General features: G+C 41.5%; 1 long non-coding RNA gene across 2 annotated transcripts; it reads left to right on the top strand.

Annotated features, from left to right (window-relative positions):
• Positions 1-5,864: 5,864 nt before the first annotated feature.
• On the top strand, positions 5,865-13,305 carry LOC129837987 (uncharacterized). Of its 2 annotated transcripts, XR_008756796.1 has the most exons (5): positions 5,865-6,314; positions 10,103-10,141; positions 10,492-10,533; positions 10,816-10,857; positions 11,837-13,305. It is a non-coding gene; the product is annotated as an uncharacterized LOC129837987 (long non-coding RNA). The 2 variants fall into 2 exon arrangements; XR_008756795.1 differs by having other exon boundaries at positions 10,103-10,533.
• The last annotated feature ends 450 nt before the right edge of the window (positions 13,306-13,755 follow it).

The raw sequence follows: 13,755 nt of genomic DNA, 5'->3' as shown, positions 1-13,755 counted from the left end.
TGTGGGAAAAATGTCAGTTGTACAACGTGTCTCCATGTGAGCCAGGTCTCAGGGATACTAGGGTATATTCTTTAATGCTTCCTCCTCTGAGGCTGTGAGCTCACAGCTGCCTAGCTACCGCCCTAGTTACCCACCTAGTTACCTGCCCCATGGAGTAAGCCCACTGGGGGTAAAGGACAACATGCTGAGAAAAACATGCACTTTAATTGATATGTTATGTCACGCTCTTTCTCCATCTCTCTATCTTTCTCTCGGTTATATTTGCCTTTCTACCGTACTCTTTTCCTCCTCTCTCTCCACCTACTCTCTCCCTCTTCTCTCTCCCTCTCCCTCCTCCTCTCTTTCAAAACCACTGCTTTCCTATCATTGCTTCTGTAAAATACTTTCCTCTCTAAGTCATTTGCATGGCTTCCGAAGATTTGACTTCTCATTTGGGTTTGGCCTTGAGGTGTGTCATGCAATCTGCCTGTCTGAGCGTGGTGATTCTGGGGTTTATGGTCATAATCACCAATCACAGAATTATTTGACTATATGAATATACATTGGTTACAAATTCCTGGGACTGTCTCCTCTAAATACACTCCTGTCTATTCTGAATATCTTATTCATTTGAATTAGTTCATTAGTCCATTTTTAATACTCTGTCCTTGCACATTAGTGATGGATTTTTCATAGATTAACTATTCATAAATTGAAAATGGTGGCTTTTTAAAGTACTATAAATATTATTCTGTGAGACAGATCATTGTTTACTTCAAAATGTAAAAAGCAACACACTGTCAAGCCTTATTAGATAATGATGCAATTGACAGAGCAACAACACACAACCAACACAGTTCTAACCATTATGGAGGCCACAACCAACACAGTTCTAACCATTATGGAGGTCACAACCAACACAGTTCTAACCATTATGGAGGTCACAACTAACACAGTTCTAACCATTATGGAGGCCACAACCAACACAGTTCTAACCATTATGGAGGTCACAACCAACACAGTTCTAACCATTATGGAGTTCACAACTAACACAGTTCTAACCATTATGGAGGCCACAACCAACACAGTTCTAACCATTATGGAGGCCACAACCAACACAGTTATAACCATTATGGAGGTCACAACCAACATAGTTCTAACCATTATGGAGGTCACAACTAACACAGTTCTAACCATTATGGAAGCCACAACCAACACAGTTCTAAACATTATGGAGGCCACAACCAACACAGTTCTAACCATTATGGAGGCCACAACCAACACAGTTCTAACCATTTATGAAGGCCACAACCAACACAGTTCTAACCATTATGGAGGGCACAACCAACACAGTTCTAACCATTATGGAGGGCACAACTAACACAGTTCTAACCATTATGGAGGCCACAACCAACACAGTTCTAACCATTATGGAGGCCACAACCAACACAGTTCTAACCATTATGGAGGCCACAACCAACACAGTTCTAACCACAACCAAACCAAAGATAAACGTACTTACTGAATTGTGTTTCCTTTTTGGATGTGGAGTAGAGTATGTAACAGCAGTACGTTCAGCAGGAGAAGAGTGTATGTGTCCTCTCTCCCTCCCTCCCTCCCTCCCTCCTGGGAGGTTACCTGTACAGGTGTTAGATCAGGTGCATACGCTCTGCGTTTGTGTGTCTCATACAAGCCCAGAGTATTGTGTGTGGGAATGCTATGTTGGCCATGTTACAGTAATCAGGCCTTAGTTCACAGTAATTTTATGAAAAAGATAATCATTATCATACTACAGTCGTGGCCAAAAGTTTGGAGAATGACACAAATATTAATTTGCACAAAGTTTGCTGCTTCAGTGTCTTTAGATATTTTTGTCAGATGTTACTATGGAATACTGAAGTATAATTACAAGCATTTCATAAGTGTCAAAGGCTTTTATTGACAATTACATGAAGTTGATGCAAAGAGTCAATATTTGCAGTGTTGACCCTTCTTTTTCAAGACCTCTGCAATCCGCCCTGGCATGCTGTCAATTAACTTCTGGGCCACATCCTGATTGATGGCAGCCCATTCTTGCATAATCAATGCTTAGAGTTTGTCAGAATGTGTGGGTTTTTGTTTGTCCACCCGCTTCTTGAGGATTGACCACAAGTTCTCAATGGGATTAAGGTCTGGGGAGTTTCCTGGCCATGGACCCACAATATTGATGTTTTGTTCCCCGAGCCACTTAGTTATCACTTTTGCCTTATGGCAAGGTGCTCCATCATGCTGGAAAAGGCATTGTTCATCACCAAACTGTTCCTGGATGGTTGGGAGAAGTTGCTCTCGGAGGATGTGTTGGTACCATTCTTTATTCATGGCTGTGTTCTTAGGTAAAATTGTGAGTGAGCCCACTCCCTTGGCTGAGAAGCAACCTCACACATGAATGGTCTCAGAATGCTTTACTGTTGGCATGACACAGGACTGATGGTAGCGCTCACCTTGTCTTCTTTTTGTTTGGGGCATCTTTTCCAGACGCCCCAAACAATCGGAAAGGGGATTCATCAGAGAAAATAACTTTACCCCAGTCCTCAGCAGTCCAATCCCTGTACCTTTTTCAGAATATCAGTCTGTCCCTGATGTTTTTCCTGGAGAGAAGTGGCTTCTTTGCTGCCCATCTTGACACCAGGCCATCCTCCAAAAGTCTTCGCCTCACTGTGCGTGCAGATGCACTCACACCTGCCTGCTGCCATTCCTGAGCAAGCTCTGTACTGGTGGTGCCCCGATCCCGCAGCTGAATCAACTTTAGGAGACGGTCCTGGCGCTTGCTGGACTTTCTTGGATGCCCTGAAGCCTTCTTCACAACAATTGAACTGCTCTTCTTGAAGTTCTTGATGATCCGGTAAATGGTGGATTTAGGTGCAATCTTACTGGCAGCAATATCCTTGCCTGTGAAGCCCTTTTTGTGCAAAGCAATGATGACAGCACATGTTTCCTTGCAGGTAACCATGGTTAACAGAGGAAGAACAATGATTCCAAGCACTACCCTCCTTTTGAAGATTCCAGTATGTTGTTCGAACTCAATCAGCATGACAGAGTGATCTCCAGCCTTGTCCTCGTCAACACTCACACCTATGTTAACGAGAGAATCACTGACATGATGTCAGCTGGTCCTTTTGTGGCAGTGCTGAAATGCAGTGGAAATGTTTTGGGGGGGATTCAGTTCATTTGCATGGCAAAGAGGGACTTTGCAATTAATTACAATTCATCTGATCACTCTTCATAACATTCTGGAGTATATGCAAATTGCCATCATACAAACTGAGGCAGGAGACTGTCAAAATGTATATTTGTGTCATTCTCAAAACTTTTGGCCACGACTGTATATCAGAGAGAAATACATTCTCAGAGTAGAAATGTTTTCTGTCTTGGAAAAAATCTCTTTTACGTAATCTTTTCAAATGACTCAAACACAGGTGAACTTTCAAATACACGTTAACATGAAAACATCAAACCCTGAACCAGTGATTAGTTGCAACTTGTACCTACTCAAACATGAGAGACATGATATTTGTATATATATATTTCTTAATTGTTTAAATGTAACCTTTATTTAACTAGGCAAGTCAGTTAAGAACAAATTCTTATTTACAATGACAGCATACCCCGGCCAAACCTGGACGATGCTGGGCCACTTGTGCACTGCCCTATGGGACTTCCAATCACAGCCATGCAGCTTGGATTCAAACCAGGGACTACAGTGACACCTCTTGCACTGAGATGCAATGCCTTAGACCGCTGCGCCACTCAGGAGCATATCTGTGAGTGGGCACACCAATCAAGGCGCTGTGAATCTTGTTATTGTACGTCCATTCCACACAATGACCTTTAACTGACCTTTATGGACGTTTAGATCCTTGGGATTACCCTATGGCATCATATCAACTTCGTAACATGGTAGAAAAACAACCTTGTAGTGAGGTTTAGTCCTGTTTCATATCTTTGTGATTATCAAAGACTACATAGGGCAGAAGCTCTCTCCATTCAGTCTTCTCTACATTCAGTGAGGTAGTGGAATGTTTGCACAAATGACAATAAGAGTGAGATACAGGTAAACAAATATTTGTATTTCTGAAGATGAAGAGATTGGGCAATGGGTGGGAACCGCAGAATGACTAGGCCCTATATTCAATCAAGTAGCCTCACAGTAATATAAGTAATGCTACCATCTTTCCCTGTAACAGTGTGGCAGGCCGAAAGACACAGGATGACTGGACCTTTGGGAAACAGCCGCGGCCATATTTGACTAAACATTACATAACAATATGAACACAATGGCATATTAATAACAAAGAGATCAAATGTTGTTCCACACTGCATAAACTAACAATTTCCTTGTTAAAAATATGACACAGGCTGAAAATGTTGACTTTATAAACTGGTCCTGAACATTTTACCTTTAGTTGATGATCCATACAGAATTGTGTACCAGAGGGTTGAGTTCCCCCAGACAGAGCCTCAACCATTACTGTATACAAAAAGAAAAACGTATAGAGATTGGAAACTCACATAAAACATCTATCTATGAGGAACTCTTTCGGAGTGGTGGGTGATGAACCTCAACCAATGGAAAGGTCAACAGACACAGTGGATCCAGATAGTGACACTGTTATGTACACAGCATGAGACCAGTACGTTCCAGAAACATCTAGCATGGCCTACCATCAATAGGAGAAGGAGATTCCTACCCTATAGGGCTGGGGTGAAATCTGAGCAGCTCAATATCAACACACAGCAGCCAAATTCAACAGGCTGTCAAGTGTTCACAATGTTTACTCTGAAAACACTGAGGGGAGTCTCTGATTTTAGCATGATTATTTTTGTATACTACTGTGTAAACTACTGAAATGTGAGTAATTGAATTGGACCTCTATTGAGTTTGCCAATGGCATTATTTGAGATGAACTGGGCACACAACGACAATAAAAGCCAACCCCTATCTCAAATATATATTTAAATGTAACCTTTATTTAACTAGGCAAATCAGTTAAGAACACATTCTTATTTACAATGACGGCGTACCCCAGCCAAACCCTCCCCTAACCCGGCCAATTGTGTGCCGCCCTATGGGACTCCCGATCACGGCCGGTTGTGATACAGCCTGGGATCAAACCCGGGTCTGTAGTGACGCCTCTAGCACTGCGATGCACTGCCTCAGACCGCTGCGCCACTCAGGATCCCATAAATATAATCATCATGGTTGGACATTAGGTGTACCATCAACTTTGACACAATAGTACTTCCCCTGCCTCCCAGTTACATATGGCTACACACACAGCAGACTATGGTACTGTAGGTTACCACACAGAGAGGCCAATTGTAAGGTTCTGTTCCTAAACCTAGCAGCAGATACAGTGGCCTACCCTCCCCATGGAGCAGGCTGCCTGTTAAACAACAAGCCAGCTCACTGCAATCCCCCAGGACTCATCTCTAATTAGCAGTAATAATGACACTCATTGGGAAAAGGAACAGTACCTGTAGCACATTTACCAGCTTGTTACTGCTTTAAAGACTTATTTGGCATTGTCATGCATGATGAGTTGCTGGCTAAAGCAGAAACGCTACGGTTACCAAGCTACATGCAAGGTGCAGTAGCCTGCTTCTGAACATGGACAAAAATAGTTGAGTATCCATACAATGTAGCTAAATAAGTGGTGCATACTACAGAGTCTGCAGCAATGGCATTACAGGACAACTCACCACTTTCAGCCTGAGCCAGGGCGAGGGCCAGAAAGAGCCAAGACATCAGTTTACTTTTCCAACGCTCGACTGACCAGAAGGTGGCAGCAGAACCAAAGAAGCTAAAACTAACTGTCAGGTGTCCTGAGCTATGCAGCTGCTGCTGTTAGATCTCATCCTGGAGCATTTGGTGCTATAAAACATGTGTGAAACGCAAACGAACCCAGGCTGAAACAAATCCTGGACCTGCATGAGTAGTAGTAGATACAGTCCAAAGAAGAAGCCTGAAGCAGGAGAGGAGAGAGGAGGATAAAATAACAACCCAATGTTTATATCCCAGGACAAATTGGCTAGCAACAGAAAGCTAGCTATTGCCATAAATGTTTAATACTTTTCGACCTGTCCCCAAATTAATATAAGTGGTTCAGAGTTTGTTTTTATATGTCAACCCGCGTGTCCTGAGCGGAGTGGATGGACAAAAAAGTACTCGTGCGGTCTGTTCAGCATGTAATTTGAAGTAGGCTAGAAGCGGAGAGGGTAGTAAGTAGGGCTGCACGCACCGGTAGATAACAGTAGCCAGAAAATACTGGGCCGGTACCAAAGAATACAACCGCAAGGTGAGTTTATTTTCATTGTATCGGTTGGGTCGTTGAATGTTGTTATAGAGTACCGCTGTCTTTCATGGTGTTTCTAGACCTTGTTATGGAATTGTATCACATGTCAAGGTCGACCACGCTTGTAGACGTAGACTATATCATTTTATTTTGCATGGAATATAACCGGAAATATCAGAGTCATATTGAGCCTATATAGCCAATTTATTTGGATATATCGTACTGTTCTGATAGCCTCTAGATCAGGGGTGTCAAACTCATTTCGCATCGTGGGCCACATACGGCCTAGGGAGATGTCAAGTGGGCCGGACCATTAAAATTATACCATACTCTGCTATAAATAACCAAAATATCATGTCTTTCCTTTGTTTTGGTGTAAAGAAGCACAAGAACATTAGGAAAATATTGAAATTTAATGAACTATCCTTTTACAAAACATTTCATGAAACACCTCATATTTCCTTAGACAAATGTGCAATTTACTTTTATCATTCACAAATATGCATTGCAACTGATCCCACTGATTGTACAAAGGCACAAAACTTTAATTGGTACTGAAAAATATAGTAATGCACTTTAAGATTAAATGAGACTTTTAAAGAAAGGAATTTTTAAACCACTTACACATACGCATATAAAATCTAAATGTAATCCCTGCGTACACCTTACAAACTAAGGAGAGTGATTTTAAATGTGTAATGAAGAAAGTGTTCGCCTGTCCTGTAAATCTGTAAACTTCATACATGAAACATACATACACATACAATACATACTGAAAATTTATGGAGTTGTATGAACAGTAGAATTCCATCACACAACTTTTGTTTTGAAGCTGCTGACTAACATTAAAGTGCACATTTTTTAAATCACCACAGTAAGGATTCATCTTCACAGAGCTGTATTCTTTCAATGCAAACAGTATCTAAGGCAGCATTTTAAAGGTGTTAGTCTAGTCTGGACTTGTATTTGTTCCTGAAACTTGGCATCTTTTGGCCTGTACAAGTGCATCAACACCAGGTGTCATGTCCTGACTAGCTGTCACTTTCAGAATGTCATTTAAGTGCTTGTTTGTGAGCCTTGAACGCTTTTTGGTTTTATTGATATTCATCACTGAGAAAATTTGTTCACAAAGGTAGGTTGTCCCAAACATGCACAAAATTTTAGCAGCCAGGGCTGTTAATTTGGGGTACCCTGGTAGTAGATACTGATAAAATCTGTCCAGACCTACCTAGCAATTAGGTAGCTGGCTTTTACCGCTGCTTCACTGACTTCTCGGCTCTGGATGAAAGTTGACTGCTGTTTCCTCAGACCCGCCAGCAATTCGTTAATCTTATCTCTTCTCAGTTGTCCTTGCAAGCCGTCATATTTTTCGCTGTGATGAGTCTCGTAGTGGCGTCGAATATTATATTCCTTCAATACCGAAACTTGTTGCAAACACACCAAGCACGAAGGTTTTCCGTGCATCTCTGTAAATAAATAGGACGTGGTCCATTTTTCTTTGAAAATTCTACACTCCTTATCTACTTTTCTCCGTTTGGATAACGACATTTTGGCTAATGAGGGTGTAGCGGAGAGGTAGAGACCAAGGTATTAACAACGTCGTAACAAGCAGCAGATGGCGCATTGATACCGTCTGCTGTTTTCAGTCTGTCTCAGTGATGCGGCTTGTCTTCTACTCTGATGGAAAGAGTGCGCCCCTTAGCGGATAATCCATGAATTGCAGCGAATTAAAAATATTAATTCCATGTCTTTTATGCATTTTTTCCACTTTCAAATTATCCTGCGGGCCTGATCGAACCTCCTTGGGGGCCGGTTCCGGCCCGCGGGCCGTATGTTTGACACCCCTGCTCTAGATTGTTTTTGGCCAGTCTGACCCAACTCGATAAACTTGTTGCGGTTTCAGAGTCTACGCGCCAGGATAGGGAGCAGGTTGACGTTTGTCATGAATCTTGCCCTGTATGCAGAACTGAGCGATTTCTTCTCTGAGACAGCGGTTTTTGGTCTTCATTTAACGTTCGAGTTAGGCATTAGGGTTAGCAGTGTGGTTAAGGTTAGGTTTAAAATCCGATTTTATGACTTTGTGGCTGACATCTCTGCAGAACTGCCTCCAAGCTAAGATTCATGACAATAAATGCCAACCTGCAGATAGATACTGGAATGCTTCGAACCACGTGTTCCGGTGTTGTACCGAGAATCCCCCCCTGCCAGAATCCCCCTCTTTGCGTTATTCTTTGCTGCGACTTGCTAGTTGAGATTTCTGCTCTTCACTCCGTTGTCAGTTTAACCCACTGATCTTAGTCGAAGATATCATTTTTGTCTGCAGTTTTCGGTTTGACTATTTGTTTCAAGTGTATGTGGCGGTTCTAGCTTGTATGGCGCTCTGGGCGAACCCCCCCCCCCCCCCCCCCCCCCACACACACACACACACAAAATACTTTGCCAAAATTCGTCATTTCTCCAATGTCTTATTCGACTAGTATTTTTGAAAGTGTAAGGATAATAATTCAGCCATAGTTGTTGTGAAATGTTTATTGCTTGCCAACATTTTACTCCCTCCTCTGTTTAATATAACACATACATTAATTATTCATTTCGGTTGCCTATAATGGCGTGAAGTTTGATCTATAGAAAGTATTTCACAAGTGTTTGACTCTAGCCACAAAATTAAGGAAATTAGAAGGGAGGGGGGAGAATTCTAGCAGGTAGCCTGCAGAGATCCTATGCCGCAGACAAACAGAGAGACCGTCATGCTGTTTGTTGTGTTCCTTGCTAGACTGAAATTATTATATTATCTCATGCTGTCCTTCAAATGCAAAAGGTCAGTAAAAACAGGAAGGAAGAGCTTTATTCCTTTCCTGTTAGGAATTTCATAAAGTTAATTAAGAATGTCCTAAAACTCATACTCGAAGAGATGGTATGACAAATGATTGCAGGAATTTGTAGTGTTTGAGTTAGAATAATATTCCTGGTCCATTATTTCACAGGTTGGATTTGAAAAAGGTAGGTATGTCAACACACTCTGTCATTCATCAGTATTAATGCCTCACATGAGAAACATGTCACCCCCCCCAGCTATAGAATGATCTTTACATTGAACAATCTAATGTATATGTGTATGTATGTGTGATTAAAACCAAAGTTAACATGATACTGGTAATACTTTGTCTCTATTCCACTGGATGGCCGATGAGTTGTCTGTTCTGGTCAACAGTGTAATCCTCCTCTGCCTGTTTGTGTGAATACATCTCACTGTTTCTCTCAGTTGCAATGAAGGACATGTGTTTCCAGTGTTATCACACAAAATGCCCAGAGGTGACGAAATGTTTTGATCTTAATGGTGACCTGAACCAGAATCTGCTGGTGCCAGGTCCTTTCCAGAAATGCACCTCCACCCCCTATCCTCCTTCTGGGAGGTGCACCATGTGTAGTCTGGATTATTATTACACTGTGTGCAGAAACGTCTCAGAGAGCATCCAGCCTGCCCTGGAGGCCAACAGCACAGCCATTACCAACTATGAACAAGCCAGTGAGTGTCTCTGTGAAGGCCCAAGATAGTACAACGTGAATGAAATGCTAGTGGGTAGAGTGAACAAATCGATGGTCCTGGGTGTCTATAATCCCAGGGGGCTATAGGAAGTTACCAGTATGAAAAAAAATATATATTATATATATTTTTTCTATATTATAGAGTATGAAAAAAAATCTATCATCAAACCAAAAACACATTTCCATATGTGATCCGTCTGTCAATTGTTGCATGTAGGCCAATCAGCCCTGTTCTGCTATTTCAGATTGCCCTATCATCGGCATCGCACCAACTACTGTGAATGGTGAGTCATTCATTCAAACATTCTGTATTATTTTCACAAACTGGCTGTAGAGAATCTTATGGTCATTTTACACAGCACTATTTATGCAGTGTCCCTTGCTGAATTGAACACTAAGGCCGGGATTCAGTCTGATTGAGCTTTGCCCACAATGCACGTTTTTAAGGCAATGTTTCACATTCATGGTGGCTCAATTGAAAACTACCTTAAAATGGAGCATTGTCCAAATTGACACTCGGATTGATTCCCATCCTAGCTATATTACTGAGACTTAATTGTCCTGTGTACAGTTGAGTGAATCCCTAACAAAGACATCTGCAGTCTGGCTGTTGAGTTATTTGTCTTGGTGGCAGGTTCAGACTTCACTGGAGCTGCTGCTCAATATGGACATCCTGGTGAGTGCAGAAATACACAGCGCAGCAATGCTGCTCCACTCTGACAGACTAATATACTCCTCAGTGGCTTTGCAAATGTTACCGTCTCTCTTTTGTAATTTTATTAATCCGTTGATTGTTTTATGATTCCTCATTGTAAATAATTAGTCCTCCAATTGTAATATGATACATACTTATTCAATAATTTAGTGTTTTTATCTGTTGTTCTTAAGGGGGTGAACTGTGGTGGTGTTTACTGATCTCTGTCCTGGTCGTTGTTTGCATTGGCATCATTGCTTACAGGTGTATCAAGAAGCGCAGAATAGAAAACCATGTCATATAAGGGTGAGTGTGTTCTCTATCAGGCTGTAACAACAGACTTGCCTATAGCTTATGATTATAATGTCACTGAGGACCTGACCACCAGACATTCATAGATACTGTGATCATGTCACTGAGGACCTGACCATCAGACATTCATAGATACTGTGATTATGATGTCACTGAGGACCTGACCACCAGACATTCATAGATACTGTGATCATGTCACTGAGGACCTGACCATCAGACATTCATAGATACTGTGATTATGATGTCACTGAGGACCTGACCACCAGACATTCATAGATACTGTGATTATGATGTCACTGAAGACCTGACCACCAGACATTCATAGATACTGTGATTATGATGTCACTGAGGACCTGACCACCAGACATTCATAGATACTGTGATTATGATGTCACTGAGGACCTAAACACCAGACATTTGTAGATACTGTGATTATGATGTCACTGAGGACCTAAACACCAGACATTTGTAGATACTGTGATTATGATGTCACTGAGGACCTAAACACCAGACATTTGTAGATACTGTGATTATGATGTCACTGAGGACCTAAACACCAGACATTTGTAGATACTGTGATTATGATGTCACTGAGGACCTAAACACCAGACATTTGTAGATACTGTGATTATGATGTCACTGAGGACCTAAACACCAGACATTTGTAGATACTGTGATTATGATGTCACTGAGGACCTAAACACCAGACATTTGTAGATACTGTGATTATGATGTCACTGAGGACCTAAACACCAGACATTTGTAGATACTGTGATTATGATGTCACTGAGGACCTAAACACCAGACATTTGTAGATACTGTGATTATGATGTCACTGAGGACCTAAACACCAGACATTTGTAGATACTGTGATTATGATGTCACTGAGGACCTAAACACCAGACATTTGTAGATACTGCTTGCTACATCCTTTTCATTCTCTCTTCCCTATCTCTTTCCTTTTTTGGGACAGCACTCAGGACTACCCATCCCTTAACCAAGCTATTTGGACCCAACCACCAGAGAAAGTGACAGGGACAGCACTCAGGACTACCCATCCCTTAACCAAGCTATTTGGACCCAACCACCAGAGAAAGTGACAGGGACAGCACTCAGGACTACCCATCCCTTAACCAAGCTATTTGGACCCAACCACCAGAGAAAGTGACAGGGACAGCACTCAGGACTACTCAAACCCCCAGATCAGCATGCTGCTGCATTATCGCTGCCTTAATTCCATCACTTTAACTCTTCTTCTTAAAGTTGTAATCTTTTAATACATTTTCATATTCAGATTCTTGTAAATCAGTACCGTTAAACCAGTGCCTTGGATAATTTTTGGTCCTCTAATACTGACACCAGCCGGCTAAAGCCTACTCTTATTCTTAGGAATAAGTATGGAAATACAAATGTTTTACCCATGACGCATCTACCAGGGTATTTTGAATGGGGCAAAAAGGGAAAATATGGACAGTTATTAATCAAGCAGAGATAAGCTTATTCAGAAGTTGATGCACTTTAACCCACCAATTAATTATAATTTACACATGTTCTATAACACCCATTACACCTTTGAAACTTCATATGAGTCTGGTCTGCACATGGCTGAGGGAGGAATGTAGTGATTTATAATACAAGTTATTACCATCAAGATGATGGTACAGGACCCCACTACTGAAAATCAACCTGGGTTCGTAAATTATTTGTGCCATCCATCTCCCTAATGAAAAGGATTTATCCTAGCCTTCACCACCACTGTACTGTATGTAAAAGCGTTATGTTGTACTGTGCTATTTGTCTATGTCAATACTGTATTTCTAATGCTAGTGTTTGTGAGATGCAGTAAGTCTGTTTACAAGTATATTTATGCTGTAAAGCAGGGTTTCCCAAACTCATTCAAATAACGAATTTAAATCAGCTGTGTAGTGCTAGGGCAAACATTATATACAGTATGCACCCAGGGTGGGCCACAGAACCGAGTTTGGGGAACCCTGCTGTACATTATGAGGCTGTAATACTCTATTCGATACTGTCACGACTTCTGCCGAAGTCGTTGCCTCTCCTTGTCCGGGCGGTGTTTGGCGGTCGACTTCACCGGTCTTCTAGTCATCATTGATCCATTTTTCATTTTCCATTGGTTTTGTCTTGTCTTCCCACACACCTGTTGTCAATCCCATTCATTACCTGTTGTGTATTTAACCCTCTGTTTCCCTTCATGTGTTTGTCAGAGATTGTTCGTTGTCATGTGTTGTGTTAATTGTGTATAGGTGTGCGACGGGTCTTCGTACCCAGATTTGTTTCATATTTTTTTTAAGTGAGTGTTATGGAGCAGATTACTGGGACTTTAATTAAAGTACTCCATTCTACACTCTATTTGACTCTCCTGCGCCTGACTTCCTCTGCCACTTATACACGCCATTGTGACAGATACCAGTACTCAAGTGTTGGAGAAAAGGATCATGAAATATTTACTTTTACTTTTTTTAACTTTCTCAAATAAATCTTTATATAAATGAATTTATATTTTGTGTTGCATTTATTGGCACCTTTCTGGTGTCACACATTTATCTGGGTATATACATTTTGTATCTGTCATGTGGGATACTCTACTTCCAATGAAACAATGAGTATCCATGAACACCAGTGAAATGGTTTATTACACATTCCCTAGAACAGTGGTTCCCAACCTGGTGTACTAGGACCCCCAGGGGTACTTGGTCTGTCCACAGTGGGTACTTGAGAACACGCATGAGACCATAGGCCTACTGGTAAAATGCACATGAGGGGGTACTTCAGATGGACTCCGGGCAGAGCAAAATTCAGTTGGTGGCACAGTACCTGAAAAAGGTGGAGAACCACTGCCCTAAAGAACTATATTTGTCCTTCATAGAC

This window comes from Salvelinus fontinalis, chromosome 38, assembly GCF_029448725.1.
Source record: "Salvelinus fontinalis isolate EN_2023a chromosome 38, ASM2944872v1, whole genome shotgun sequence".
Taxonomy (NCBI): Eukaryota; Metazoa; Chordata; class Actinopteri; order Salmoniformes; family Salmonidae; genus Salvelinus; species Salvelinus fontinalis.
The sequence above is the reverse complement of the archived record's forward strand: the minus strand, read 5'-3'. Positions and strand labels throughout refer to the sequence as shown.